We start from the raw sequence: 16,519 nt of genomic DNA, 5'->3' as shown, positions 1-16,519 counted from the left end.
TGCTTCTCTGAAAATTGTTTAATCCCTCCTTCAAATTTAAATGATAATCTTTCCATGTAGAGTATTCTTGGTTTGAAGCCCTTCTGTTTCATTGCATTAAATGTATCATACCACTCCCTTCTGGCCTGTAAGGTTTCTGTTAAGAAGTCTGATGATAGCCTGATGGGTTTTCCTTTGTATGTGATCTTTTTTCTCTCTCTGGCTGCTTTTAAAAGTCTGTCCTTATCCTTGATCTCTGCCATTTTTATTATTATATGTCTTGGTGTTGTCCTCCTTGGGTCCATTGTGTTGGGAGATCTGTGCACCTCCATGGCTTTAGAGACTATCTCCTTCCCCAGATTGGGGAAGTTTTCAGCAATTATCACTCAAAGACACTTTCTATCCCCTTTTCTCTCTCTTCTTCTTCTGATACCCCTATGCGAATATTGTCCCATTTGGGTTGGTCACACATTTCTCTCAATATTTTTTCATTCCTAGAGATCCTTTTCTCTCTCTGTGCCTCAGCTTCTTTCTATTCCTCTTCTCTAATTTCTATTCCATTTACCATGTCTTCTACTACAACTAATCTGCTTTTAAATCCCTCCATTGTGTATTTCATTTTAGATATGGAATTTCTTAATGATTGAATCTCCATCCTAAATTTGTCCTTGAGTTCTTGAATATTTTTCTGTACCTCCATGAGCATGTTTATGATTTTTATTTTGAACACTCTTTCAGGAAAATTAGTGAGTTCAATTTCACTTGGGCCTTTTTCTGATGTCTGTGAGATTTTGGGTTGAACCAGGTTCCTTTAACATTTCATATTTGTATATGGCTCCCTCTAGTGCTCAGAAGCTCTAGCTTCTGGAGCTGCTCATCCCATGGAGTGATTTCAAGGGTCGCAGGGAAGCGTTGCTGGTGCCCGGGGGGAAGAAAGAGCTGTTTCCTGCTTCCAGGCTCCAGTACCCATCTCCATTGTCAAAACCAGTGGGCTGAGCACACTGGTGTCAGCCTCTGTGCTTTGTATTTGTAGCTGCTGTAAGTGTGGCCTCCATCTGTTTGGCATCACGGTTTGTGAGCCAGTGCTGACAGGCCAGCAGGAAGTCGCAGAAGGCTGCATATCACAGAGGGGGTCCTCAGAGCTGAACAGCCAGCGAAGCAGATAGAGCACCTGCAGCTCTTGAATGTTCCCAACCTGCTAAGCAGTGAGCGCCCAGAACAACCTTGTCCACCTATCCCTTCCCCCAAGCAGCAAGCTCCCTACCATCCCCACCCCATTAGCAGCCCTCTCACTGCTAGGAAGCCTCTCAGGCCACCCACCTTTCCTTTGTCCCAAAGCAGCCAGATATGGATCCCTGTCCACCATAAATGGCTAGAATCACAGTCTCTCCAAGTATTCCACCTGTCTTGGCTTTTCAACCTCACTAATCTCCAGAGCACCATGCAATGTAGGTTTGTGCTCCCAAAGCAGATCTCCAGGGCTGGGTGTTCAGCAGTGCTAGGCTTCCACCCCCTCCCCTCTCCATTTCTCTTCCTCCCACTGGTGAGCTGAGGTGGGGGCAGGGCTTGGGTTCCCCCAAAGCATGGGTTCGGTACATTACACTGTTTCATGAGGTCTGCTCTGTTCTCCAGGTGTATACAATCTGGCACAGCCTTCTTTCCTGTTGATATTTCAGGATTAGTTTTATTAACTATATTTTTGTATTATATGTGGTTTGGGAGGATTTCACTGTCTCACCTCTCATGCCACCATCTTTAATTTCCCAATTCACAATGGATTTTTTTAACTGTTTTTTTTTAAAAAAAACCTCCACACTTAGACTCACTCTTCTTTGTAACAAATCAATTCTTAAAATTTTAAAACATATTGTGAATTCAGCCACTTCTCATAACCTCCATTGTTATCACACAAGTTACAAGATTCTTCCCCTAAGATTATTACAATAGCCTGTTAAGAATCCTGCCTTCTTCTCACCTACCTGAGTACTATTTTCAACAGAAGTACCAAAGTGATCCTATTAACCACTAGTGATATAGTAATATATTTATCATGGCATTGCTTGACCCAGACACTCAATAGTTCCCCATTGCTCTCTACTAGAGTATAGTAAGTTATGGTGGCACATATGAGTCCCTGTTACCTCTCTGCCTGCCTCTCCTACTACTCTCATCTTGTTCCTTCTGCTCCAGCCACACCAGGCTCTTTTCTAGTCCTTGAACATACTAAGCACAATCCCATCTCAGGGCCTTTGCGCTTGCTATTTCTTCTGCCAATAATGCTGTTCCCCAGTATCTGCATGCTTTCCACCCTTACCTCCTTCAGGAATTGACTCATATGTCACCTGAGTGAACACTTTGTTCACCTATTTCAAAAGAACACCTCATCTCACCTCACCCTCCAACATTCACTTCTCTGCTGTGTTTTCTATAACACCAATCAACATCTAACACACAATATATTTTCTTATTTGTCTTATTTCTTTACTGCCTCTCCTATTAGAATGTAAGCTACATGAGGACAAGGATTTACTTTTTTTTAAATTCACTGTTGTATCTCTAGAAGATAGAATAATAGATATTATTATTATTATGTGGTGGCACAGAATAGATATTCAATATATATTCATTAAATGAGTGAGGGAATTAATGGGAGAATAAATGAATGAATGAATGAGAAAAAGAAAGTTAAGCTCTGTCAAATTGTGCTTAAAAACTGTTCTGATATGATAAAATGTTTCAAAGTGACTCAAAAAGGAAAAGGGTTTGATTTCTTTGAGAAAGTATAGGTGTTCTGTTTTCCTTTTATAAGGACAATGTTCTGTAAGCATAACTTAGGTGGGTTTTCTTTTTGTACTAAGGTATGTGTTGGAAGGATAGTGTGGAGGCATTGCTGTGTAGCAAAAAGAGGTATAGACCTGGACTTCCATTAACTAGTTGTGTGATCAAATGTAATCCACTTAGTCATGTTGGACCACAATTTTCTCTTCTATAAATCAAGAGAAATTGTATTTAAAGCAAATGATCTAGCTTTAAGGTCCTCCAGCCCTGTTATTTAGTTCTTTGTCCTTGCTCACCAGGTCACTCTCCATTGAATTCTAGGGAAATCTAGGGGCAACATCCTATGCCCTGGGAGGAAGGAGAAGGAATCAGGAAGAGAGAAGAAGCAAGCCAAGGGGTCAGTGTAAGTGTAAACAAAATAAAATACACACTTCACTGGAAATACTTCGTGAAGGGAACAATACTGGGCATCAAATTCTAACGTTTGATGGAATCATATTGTTCACCCTTCTCAGCAGGGTTGGGGGTGTGAGGCGTGGGTTGAGCAATGGCTGGGAGGAGACATGAGGGAGGTTTCTGGTGCACTAGAAGTGCTCTTGTTGATCTCATTTGTGGCTGTATGTTTGTGTTCTGTGAAATTCCATTCACCTCTCACTTGTGATTTGTACACTTTTCTGTTATACTTCAATTTAAAAGCTCACCAAAAAATTTCAGCCCAGAGCAGAATTTATATATATATATATACTTTTTCTGTAGATAGTTATAAAGGAGAATTTGGACATTTTTTTCCAAATGACCTGGATAAAAATGAGAGATCTTAATAAAATGATTTAAGTGGTAGGAATTGGCAGGGGGGTGGGTTCTTAGCTTTATTCCTGGGAAGAAATTATGCTGGTGAACCTCAAAGTGTTTGAAATTTGATGCAAGGGAGCTTTAAATATGGCTTCTTCTCTTCCCAATCTTCCTGCACCTCTGTGAACTCTTGGCTCTTTCCAGAGGATGGATCTGGGATGCTCTGGAGCTCCCAGTCAAGTGCTGGACTCATTCTTGTTCTAATCTCTCACCACAGCTTTTCCAATCTACTGCTGGAGATGCTGTCAGTCTATTTCTGTGACTTTTTGATCTGTCAGAAGGCTTCAGGACTCCAAAAGGCCATTTGAAAAGAAAGGGAAGAAGATGAAAATAGCCAGGAGAGAGGCCACATGCCTTTCAGAAGTCCCAGCTAGTCTTTTGAAATGATTGTCCAGGCAGGATTTGGTACTTAGTGGCGTATTTGAAGATGATGATTTGATTTCCCACTGTGCGGCACTCTGAAAAAAATTAAAGACATTTTAAGCTCAGAAATTCTGCACCTCACCTGTTATCCCTAGCAGAGAAAAACCCCTTTTACAAAGTTCCCAGGTACAGAAGCTAATTTCATTCAGTACTTTCCTCACATCTTCTTTTGTGAATGAACCCTGGGGCAGTCCAGTTTGATTATATTAATAATCAAATAGTATTTGGTCTGCTCTGTGATCAGAAATCTTTCATACTCAAACTCATTCATGTTACTCGGTAAGATGCTGCACCCTAATTCTCACTGTCCGTCTTTGGTGCTGCGGTCTTTAAGATTGGTTAGACTGTACATCAGTTATCTCCTGCTGTACAACAAACCACCCCCAAAACAATTCTTTCTTTTCCTCATGAATCTGAAATTTGGGCCAAGCTCAGCAGGGATGGCTCATCAGCTGGAACAGTTTGACTGGAAGCTGGATGATACTTTCAAGATAGCCCGGTCATGTGACAGGCAAATTGATGCTCATTGTCAGGTGGAAATTTAGCTGAGCTGTAGCTCCAGGGACTCAGTTCCTCTCTACATGGCATCTACAAAATGCCTGGACTTTGATCTTGGGTGTCTGATCAAAGAGTGTCCTCAAATAACAAGACAGAAGTACATGGTATTTTTATAATCTAGCCTTGGAAGTCAGAATGTCACTTCTGCCATACTCTGTTGGTTGGGGTAGTCAAAAGACCCATCCAGATTCAAAAGGAGGAGATGTAGACCCCATCTCTTGATGAAGGAATGCCAAGGTTCTAAAGAGTTTGTGGGATGGGAGGTAGTGTTATGGCCATCTTTGGAAAATACAGGGGCCACATATGTTGAAATAGTAACTAACCCAGAGGAGTGACAAGATGTTCATGAAACAAATGTACGTGTCTAGGCATATGCAAGATGTATATGTGAAGAGCCTTTGGGAGAATTTCCATACCAATCACCAGAAGGAGGAAGTCTCAGAGGACTATTTCTGATCTCTTACTTTGTACTCCCTCATCTTTTCCTCCCCAAGGAACCAAGTAGGGCTAATTTCCAGGACCATTGCATTGAAACTCAAAGCTATTTTCTCCCTTAAAAGAAAGCCTTAGGCAAAGTATGTACAATAGCTAGCTGGGGCTTCTGCTTTTTGTCTTCATGTGGAAAGAAAACTGAGTGGAGCCTGGATCAACAGGCTCACTCTCTTCCAAATTTTCTGTCTACATCTAGATGGCTAAGTCAGGGTACTGTGGATCCTGAGACCAGAATGTGGAAGAGAGACAGGAGGATATTCTTTGGTCCACCATTATGGGTAATAAGGCAGATGTTGTTTAATGCTTCATTTGGCTTCTTGCTATTATTTGTCAATTGATTAAGAACTCAGACCACGTAAAGGGTATAATTAGCATTCTCAAACTTCCAAAATGTATGTAACAGAAGTTCAAGGTATGGCTCAACATTAGAAACTCATTTAAAGGTAACAGAGTTTGGAACATGTTGCAAGGCAAAAACTGTACTGCTTGAGCTGCTGTGCAAGAGGTAGGAGCGTGTGTAAGGAAGAGGATTAGAGGGTTTATTTGGAGACCTTGAGGACATCGGTCAGCTTGAGCCTTTCTCCTAGCCCCAGTCCATCTGTTAGCAAGGAGACCCTGGACAGCTGCTGCCACAGGCTGCCTGAGCTAGATGTCCAGAATACTAGCCCCACCTGTCACTGGGCGATATGGTCTCCTGCCCCCCAGTCTAGGATGGAAGTACCCTGGGAATTCTGCCTGTCACTCTGAATCCCTGTTACCTGGAACATTTGGGCATCAGAGGATTTTCCAACTAAGGCCACTGAGGCCGTGGCCTTACTCTATATCCAGTTGTCACTCATTTGTTCAGTCAGTGAGTCATCATTGTATATTGAATTCCCACTGTGCCAGGCATTGTGCTAGGCACTGATATAGGACTGAGAATAAAACAGACCTTTTCCTTGGCTTCCTAGGGTTTAAAAATCTAATAGAGACAGCAGACAGCCATAAATAGACAAAAAAACACACCCAAATTAAATATAATTACAAATAGTGGTGCTTTGAAAGAACTAATAAAGTTCTGATAGAATAAAGTAGGCGAGGCACCAATTTAAATAGGTCCAGTGTCTTGTCTTACCCTAGCTAACAATTTTTTGTGAGTGGGGCTACATCCCTATTTTTTCCATGCCCTATACAGAATAATAATGACAACAGTAGCAGTACAACCAATAATAACAATACTTAACATTTATAGCACTGACTATGTCCCAGACACTTTTGTAAGTGATTGTCATGTGTTGACTCATTCACTGTGGTATTGGCTAATGACCTGGATGGCACCAGAAATTAAGGTCTCCTGGTACCCGTATCTCTCAAACTCCTCCATTATTGTCTTGCTCCTTTCCTCCATCTCTGTCTCCCTCATTCTCTCTCTCTCTCACACACACAACTCCCCCTTCTCTCTCTAAGCTTCTCCTTACAACCTGAGATATGTCTGAATGAAGACTGGAGCCTCAGATCTGTTTGCTCCCTAGCTGTAAGGGTCGGCCTCTCCTTGAAGCACTGCTTCTGTCCTTGTCCTTGTGTGTGTCCTGCACAGGTCCCTCCACACCCTGTCACCTTTTCCTTGCTCGGTGTTCCCAGAATCATGCACAGATGCAGCACTGATCAGCCCTCTCAGGCAGCCAGTCCTATCAATATCCAGCTGGATAGGAAAACAACTATTGCAAATGGATGGAAATAAAGTTGGATCCGGAGATCTGAAAATTACACAGGAGAGAGAAACGTGGGCATACTAGTTTTCTAACATGTCTTTAGCAGCTGAATTCTTTTTAAAATGAACTATTATTTGGAAATTCTAATACGTAAGATAGTTAAACTGGGAGCCCCATGGTCTAGGTCTACCCTTCTCCATCCTTAGGGGACCCGAGTAAGCTCCATGGAACTCAAAGGCTCCGTAGAACTCAATTTCAAAACACTGCATTTAACAATAAGGAGCAATTACGAGTAATTGAGTAGAGGATTTAGATTTTTTAAAGTGTAATTTTAGGAAATTAGCTTGGCAGTAATATACAGAAATAGAAATAATTGAATGAGGAAAAGTAGAGTTCAAGAGACTTCAACAGATGGTTGCACATCTCCTGATTTGAGGTGATAATAATAATGTCTTATTTCTGTATGGTATGTTCTGATAATTAGAAACTTATCATGCACATTATCTTATTCACCCCCACAACACTGCTATGTGATTGCAAGAGAACTGTCATTAGTTCCATTTTAGATTTGAGGAAGACTTATAAAGACCATATGAAAATATGTAAACTGAGAAACACAGTTCTCAGTTGGTAAGACAAGATCCTTCTTTTATTTTCCAAAGCAATAGCATTGGGGTGTGGTCCAGAAAAAAATGGAACACTGGACAGATATGTTTTAATAGGGAAAGGAGAAGAATTGACCCAGAGCAGTATTTCCCAAATTGGGTTCTTGGGGGTGTTTATAGGTATGTTCATGAGCGTTATTTGGAGAAACTGTATCCATCTCCAAATAAGGTTGTGAGACACTGGGTTCAACTTATGTTTTTAAACCATAGTGCAGTTCAGAGATTTACTCAGCTCTGTGCATGAGCTCTAAGTGGGGCATATCACAGAAAGACTCGCCTGCACTTTTTTGACACAAGAGTCTGTCATTAGGTGTATCTCATGGAGTTTGGCAAGGTTCTATGAAATGAATTTTGGGAAACAGTGGTCTAGACTGGAGGTTGACAAACTTCTTCTGTAAAGGGCCTGGTAGTAAATATTTTAGGCTTTGTGGGTCATAAGGCCTCTGTCACAACTACATGACTCTGCCAAGTAGCCATCAGCCATTGGCAAACAAATGGGTGTAGTGGTTCACCTTTAGTGATAAGGAAATTTGCATGTCATATCATTTTTAGTGTTATGCAATATTATTATTCTTTTGATTGTTTCCAACTTGTTAAAGTATAAAATCTACTTTTTGCTCTTGGGCTGTACAAACCAGCCAGCAGGCTGACTTCTAGAGCTGAGCACTGCTCAGGAAGGACTCTGCAGGGTGGGAGGATGTGTGCAGGGACAGGCATGAGGTCAGAGACATCTGTGGTTGGCAAAGGAATGCGGATGCTGGTGGAGGTGGGCTTACTGTCCTTAGAATTCTGCCTGGGACTTGCGACTATTGTAAAGTGTAAGCTTTTGAGGACTTCAGTTCATTTCAGCTTCTTGTTTAGCCTGGGCCATTTTACATGTGGCAACATTTGGGGTAAATTCACCACATAACTCTCAGTCAAAAATCAATGACACAAACAATAGTAGCAAAATGGCTCACTGACTCTCAGCTGAAGAAATTTTGTTAACTCTTACTTGCTATCTTTCTTCTTCTTGGTGAACCCTAATTTCTTCTGTCAAATCCCCTTTTTAATAACAGGCAAGTATATTTTGGCCTTCTCTTGTGGATCTTGGGGTTTCAGATTGTAAACTCCATTCTTTTATCTCAAGGCAAAGTTTGAAATGACGTGAGCCTTTGTTAGCAATACTTTCCATTCCTTCCAATATAATAGGTGCAAAAACTCAGAAATATTTGAGTCAACAACCTTTACTCTCATCATTTTCCCACTTAGACTTCATCTGCCAAAGAAAAGGCTGAACAAGGTTGAGGATGGGAAAGGCAGAGAAACCTTTTACCCCCTTACCTCTCCCAGACTCATACCACCTCTACCCAAACAGTTTAAACAATATTCTCCCAAAAAGCTCAGTGGGCATTTTTCCCTTTAAAAATACATTTTCTTATTACAAAAGTAGCAAAGGCTTTCAAAGAGACAGAGAAGAAGAAGAGTGAGTAAAGAAAAGCTGCCTTACCCCTCCACCCAGAGATAATAGTAGCTGGTATATTAAAGTTTTTAATGCACATTTATCTAAAAACGAGTCCATTCTGTACATACTGATTCAAAACAGAATTTATTTCACTAAAGGCAAAACAGAATTTATTTCACTAAAGGTAGTGATTTTTCAATGATGAGTTAACAAGCTGAAATGAACTTAAGTTCTCAAAAGGTTATACTTTACAACAGTCCCAAGTTCCAGGCAGAATTCTAAGGCATATTAACCCAAATCAGTACTTCTCAAAGTTTCATCCACAGAAGAGTTTCTCTGGGAAGTCAATACACAGCTGGAAAAAATGGATGACAGTTACGATCAAATACATTTGAGAATTGGGAGATACTGTTAAATACAGTGAAACAGGCTTTTTAATCTCAGGGCTCCCAAGTATCTTGAGTGTGCTGGTGGGTGTTATAAATCCTCAGGATGAGGACTAGAGTACTTAGGTTTCCCAGCTTGTTGAACAAAACTCTTTGGTCCTCTAAGAATCTCATAAAACCTTGTATTCCAGCACATATCCTGGGAAGTGCTGGCCAAAATAGCGAGGAGCTGAAATCAAACCCTCTCATATCTCATGGACATTTAAGGCACAATTTTTCCATTCCTAAAGAAGGTTATAGATTTTGTTGCAAATAAATTATTTGGAAAACAAATCTAACTGAACTTCCCTGTAGTAACTCATAATATTATTTTGCCTTAGTATAATTCAATGGATAACATTTAATTTTAAGGAAGACGGTGGTAATATGTTATTGGTTGAGAATGGGTGCTCTGTTGGGGAAAAATAACTAGCATGATCTTTAAGAGTAAATTTTTTAAAAAAACTTTTTTGCTTTATATGTTTTTTATAAAACTTAATTTTTTTAGAGAGAAGTTTTAGGTTCACAGCAAAATTGAAGGTACAGAGATTTCCCATATGTCCCCTGCCCTGACACACACATAGTCTCTCCCATTATCAACACCCCCACCAGAGTGGTACATTTGTTACTACTGATGAACCTACATTAATATATATAATCACCAGAGATATGTTTCTAAATTTTCCAGCAGAGCTTGCTTAACATTGTTCTTTTCAACAAAAGGTCTATTCTGAGTAGCACTAATGCCCAAGGGAATCCAGTCAGAATGTGTTTCCCACATGATGATCTCCAGTCTCACATTTACCATTGACTCATTGCTGGTGTATAGTGGCCATGGCTCCGTGGAATTTTATTTTCATATTGTCTAGAACTCCTCCAGGTGCTAGCTTTACAGGTATATATATATATATGTAGTATCATGAGGTCTGTGGGCAAAATGGTGGACAGGATGAACTTCAGAAGGTTGGCTGTTCCCAGGTCCTTCTGAGATACTTATTCCAAGTCAAAGGTGATCACAGCCGATCAGCTCAGGGGAGAGAATCAGGCCCTAAGAGAGCCCATCTGCAGGAGACAGCGATCACCTGAAGCAACCAGATTTGGAGCACTGGTTTCAAGTTCAGAGTCGGCAGCAGAGCCACACAGAAGGTGCATACTAGGGTAAAAGATACAGGAAGCTGTGTTAGGAGCCTCTCTGAGCCCTAAAGGAAATCCTGGGCCTGAACCTGTGAGTCCCCATCGTCATGTCATCACGAGGCTTGGCTGTGCAGTTTTCCCTGAGTGAGGCCACCCAGAGGGTTGACATTCTAGTTTTGCTAATTTCCTCAGGTATTTTCACAAGGAGCCCGCCTTGAGCAACAGTGAATAAGACTGTGCCTTACAATGAGAAAAGCCCAGCTCACAGAGCTGGAGAACACGACTAGAAAAATGGTGACTGCCTCTTCAGTCTTGGACTGCCTCAGTGAGACACTGTCCCGACTGCCCGGCTGTCCCTGCATCTCATCTGCTCCAAGTTCCTTGGGCGTTAGTCTAGAATTCCAGGTCTTTAAGGGTCACAGTAGGTGGGTAGGCTTTGGCATATCTCTGTGATTCCTTTGACAGTGGATGTGAAAACATTATGTAATGTAGAAATGCATGCAGAAACATTTTTCTGGGGCAAGGTACCATTCATAACTTTTAGACCCTCAAAGGTGTCTATCACTCAAAAATGGTTGAAGACAGAAAGAAATTTATGTTTTGATACATGAGCTTTCTCTATAGATCAAATATCTTGTATATTCAAATATTAGGATTTTTTGTAATTTCTCTGAATCCATGCTGCATGACTAAGTTCTGTTTCCCTTGTATTCTTCCTACACTGACACTACTACTTTCATCTTAAAAGAAATGGAGAAGTGTCTCTGTCTGATGCATAAATCAATAGCCTGAAAAAAATGTACAGAGACAAAAATTTCATTTTAAGTCGTGAAGTGACATCTTGTTCTGGCCTCACACTGTCTCGTGCCAAGGCTTTCGCGCTAAAAGGCCGTCGTCCACCTATGGAGCCACCCCATCTCTGGGCTTGCCCTGCCTCCTTCCCTCCGCTCAGGTGGGGGCTCTCACGCTCGCTCGCTCTCAGCCACTGAAAATGATACCTAATCCCAAGGGGTGTAGGAAGAAAGGAGAGAGCCAGTGATGGCCGTTTTAAAAATGAATGTAAAGCATCTTACTACGCTGATGGACAGTGACTGCAATAGGATATGTGGTGGGGACTTGATAATGGGGGGCATCTAGTAACCACAATGTTTCTCATGTAATTGTATATTAATGATACCAAAATTTAAAAAAAATGAATGTAAGACTGAAAACCCTTAAAAATGCCAAAAACATAAAAGCTGAAAAATTAAACACTCCTATGAATGTATTAAAATGTACCCATAAAAGTAGATATTTTGAATCTAAATTAATTTTTTTGACCTTAAAATAATGATTCCATATGCCAAGTCAGCAAAGTAGCCTAAGAAGATTACAGCCTCAGTTGAATGAAGAGAAAAGTGAAACATGGACTGAGTGTTCCTCAGGGATGCTCAGTAAGACAGAACACCTGAGGGATCTGGGCCCTGAGTGCCCCTCGCTCAGGCCCACAGCCTCATCAGTGTCCCATGTACTCCGCATGACTGGTGTCCATCAGAGGACAGCCAGAGAGTAACACAGTAAACGATTTGAGATGAACAGTTAACTAAAAAGAGGACACACGAGGGCTCATGGTCTCACAGGTTGGTCCCTGTCCAATAGTCTATCAATGTAAATCCTTCAAAAGCTTTCAAGTGAAGGCTTCTAAATATTACTTTTATTTCTCTGGTGTTAGATCAAGAGCAGTGATAGTTTTCATTTTTCAAAAGATTTCCATGTTCTAATTCTTGCCCATTAACTTCTGTTTGAAAAATGTTATCACTTTGTGTAGAAAGCAGAAGTAAACAGATATTTTCAAGGAGAATTTTTAAAGTGGGTAATGGTTCAACTTCAAAAAAAGCACACAAAGACATACAGCAATAGATTTATTATTAAATTCCCTTGATAAGGTGCCAGGCAAAATTAATATTGTCAAGAAACCTAAAATATTGTACTCCCATTTTTCCTTCTTTTGAAAAAATTTGAAATGTAGCAAACATACTGAAAGATGCCTAAAATGGCATTGTACCGTATCCCATGGTGAGACCATACCACATTTTGTTTATCTGTTTTCCTGTTAATTGGCTTGTTTCCACAAAGGCTATTACAAGGAATGCTGCTATAAACATTCTTATGTAAGTCTTTTGGTGTACTTACACATGCCTTTTATAGGGTATATTGGGAATGGAATTGCTGGGTCATGAGGTATGTGTATCTTCAGCTTTATCAAACACTGCCAAATTTTTTCCAAGGTAGTTATACCATGCATAGGCTTTTCTATTTTTAATTATTATAATGGTGCACCCAAGTCATGTGGTTAAGGATGGTACCTGGTTTTCCTGGCAAGAATAGGTTGGTAAATTGGTTTGGGAACAATTCTGTCTTCCAACTCCTGTTTTCCTTGATTAAATTTCCCCCAGTGATAAAATACCTTGGAGATTATTTCTCTTGCCTTTGCCCTGATAATACAGCCATTTTAAATCAACCTTTGACCTGTATCAATACAGCCATGTGCAAGTTGGGACTAGGTGTCCCAGAAGAAAGCCAGTATCAGGGAAACAATTTGCACAGGACATAATTTCCCTTGGGCTTAAAGCCTCTATATTAAAGCTTCCATGATGTGTAGTACAATGTTTTTTTTTAATTCCTTTTTTAAGGCTATTTAAGTGATGCCAAAGTAACAGAATGACTTAACACAGTTAAATGCCAAACTGGGATTTTAAATACCAATGTTTTCTTCTTTAAAGTCGGATCCCTCCAGTATATTATGGGGATGCAAGCATCTTCACAGCAGTCTGTCACCTTGTGGCTCCAGAAATTGAAAGCTCATCATGTTCATGGATAAGCACCATTTCTACTTATTAATATTTTTAGTGTCTGCTTGTAAATCAGGCACAAAGTGAAGGGCTTTTAAAAATAGCTTTCTCAGTCTATTTAGGCTCAATACACTCTGCTAAAAGGAGTTGATATCAGCATCTCCCTCCTTTTCCTTCCCCCTTGCCGGCCTCACCCTGGTTATGCACCTGTGTTTGATGCAGGCCTGTCAAGGTCTCCACAGATTACCATTACTGGCCTTTGCTTCTGCAAAACTTTTGTGATAATCATCATCTTATTCTTTCATCTAAGGTCAGGCCCCAGTAATTGAGAATTAGGAGCTAGAATCTGGCTCATGGCTAAGTTTCAGTGCAGCTTACCTAGGCACTAGGCAATAAAGAGATCTCACAATAAATGATGTAAGTCATTTACATGCTCAAAGTAAAGTCAAAGATTGGTTGGTGGCTATGGTGACAACTGCACACTATTAGAGGTTTGGGGGAACACAGACACCAATATATTTTGCAAGTTTGTCATTTTATATTTATATAAAGTAAATGACATAGTTACTGACCTTAGGGAGATTGAAATATAATTCAGGAGATCATACATATATGTGGAAATAAGTAAGAAGCAAGTGTTAGAATGTACAGCACAGTATAACAGGAATTATAATCAGGAATTCAGACAAGGACTAACTCCACAAAATCAGAAGCTGAGGTAAGGACTGGAAGAGGATTTAATGAACGTTGGACAGGCAAGGAAAGAGCAGGGTCAGGAAAAGCACCCATGAGAGGTGATGATGGCCTGTGAAGATGGCAGAGAGGCTGGCCTGATATGGCCAGATCATGTTTGGGAGCTGTAAGAAATGATGCCGGCCAGGTGTGGAGACACATCCAGGTGGAGCTTAATATGCCCAGTGGAGATGTAGCAAGGCGGTGCCACTGAATATTCTTAAACATGACAAAATAATGGGAGTGGCTTCTACAAAGAAGAACCCATAATCAATATCAGGGTATGGGTAGGCAAGGGGAAATATCCTGGCCTCACTGAAAGAGAACTAGTTAAAAACTTACATTGCCACATGCAGTTGAGCAGATGGTGCATCATGATATAAACGGCACCCAATCGAGCTGTGTGTGTACAACCTGAAAGATATTTTGTTTGAGGACAGAGAAGACTGGGATAGTAAAGAGCCATCTCATCTTCCATGGGAATCATAATATTCGAGATTTATAAGATGTCCCCCAAAATCAACGAAGCTATATATGTGCATTAGAACTTAAACTATACATACACTAACATAACACCTTGAAATACAATAGTTCTCTGCAATGAAAGGGATGAATGATGGGGCCAGGCAACAACTACCTGGATGTATTTCACGGACATCTGCTAGGCAAAAGACACACAAAGAGGGTACGCACTGTATGATCCCATCATATGAAAAAGAAAATATATACTAATCTGTAGAGACAGAAAGCAGATCAAAAGTGGAAGCCAGGGGTCAAAGGAGAGACTGCAGATGTGCATAAAGAAACTTTTGGAGTTATAAAAAAATTCTTTACTATGATGGTGGTGGTTTCAGGAGTGTATCTGTTAAAAACTCACTGAATTATACACTTTAAAAATGTGCAGTGTACTGTACATAAATCATAACACAATAAATTCAGCTAAAGAGAGAAGCTTAAAATTCCAAATATTTTCTTTTTAAAGTTATACTGTCAGAGTTGAGTTACTAATTAATGGCAACTTCTTAGTTTTAATCTGTCAATGTATTTTTTAAAATTTTATGTTCTAACTCTTGCCTATTAACAACTTTTGATTGAAAATGTAATCTAATTCCTTTGGTGAACAGGAGAAAACAGATATTGGTATGAAACAGAAAATCAAAAGCAATTGTATCATAAAAATTTTTAAAGTTATTTTCCCACTCACATCACCTGTTTTTGTACTTTAAAATGAGAATACATTCAAAATCTTGTCACAGGTTACTGGTATTACTTCATCTGATCTTTTCCTTGTATCATAGAAAATTCAAACTGAGTCAAAAACTGGATCATTTCCCAGGTGTTTTTTCTCCTATTAGGTATTTGCTGAGTTGGCAGAAAAATAGATCATGGTTTAGCTCCAGTGAATAAAATGACAACTTGTGTTACACTTGTCACAGGAACCAGGGAAGCTAAAGAATGACAGGCAAACTTTAAAGGGGCTTCTTCACATAGGATGGCAGTGACTTGCTTTCTTTATGATAATCTTTTCTTTTTCTTCACTGGAGGATGAGCCAATTATAGCTCAACAGGAAGGGTCTCTTACACTTTTTACCATAAAGATATTAATCGCCATTCTGCTAGTGATTCTCTGTGGTCTGGTCACATCAATTATTAAACACATTTGTAAAGTGTGAGTTTGTCTTCTCTTACTGAAATGCTGGCCACACAGACTGGTCTATAGTGGAGTGGAAGAGAAGGATGGTGGCTGAGCAAGGGGGCTGTCATTTCACCATTCGGAATACATCAGACCCTTGTTTGAAAAAAAAAATTGCAGTTTGGAAAATGTTTCACTTGCATACATTCAGCTGATACTATCGAGGTCTTGAGCTTTAAACCTTTTGAACACTGTTTGTAGCGTCCATTATAATGTATTTAGAGCAGTGATTCTTAACCTTGGCTGTGCTTGTGAATCATCTGACCAGCTTTTTGAAAATATCGAGGCTGGGCCCAACCCCCAAGATTCTAACATAATTGGTCTGGGATGAGGCCCAGGCAAAGGTATTTTTAAAAAGCACTCCAGGTGTTTCAAAAGTGCAGCCAAGATGGAGCACTGCTGATTTAGAGGCAGGACGGTGCTTTTTAAGTGCTCCAAACAAATGCGATATATAGAAGTTTTTATAGTCCACATTAATTCAAAAGAGCTTTGAAATGAGTTCCAAAAATATATTCATCCAAAGATTTTTTTAACCCTGAAAATTATGATTAAATAAATGAAATTTAAAACAAGAATTAGGTACCATTTTTCCCCACTGGCAAAAATTTAAAGGTTGATGATACCTAGTGATGATAAGAATATATGGAAATGGCAATGCTGATACAACACACAAAGGAGTGAAAATTGGTGCCGAGGGCAATTTAGCAACATCTAGTCTTATATCACTTGATCTAACAATTTCACTGCTAGGAATTAACTTGCATAATTTCACCAAGATAGAGGTTTAGGAATATTCATTGCAAAATTTTTTTATAATAATGA

The sequence above is a fragment of the Manis pentadactyla genome, chromosome 1 (assembly GCF_030020395.1).
Source record: "Manis pentadactyla isolate mManPen7 chromosome 1, mManPen7.hap1, whole genome shotgun sequence".
In the NCBI taxonomy this organism is placed as follows: domain Eukaryota; kingdom Metazoa; phylum Chordata; class Mammalia; order Pholidota; family Manidae; genus Manis; species Manis pentadactyla.
Note: the sequence above shows the minus strand (reverse complement) of the source record.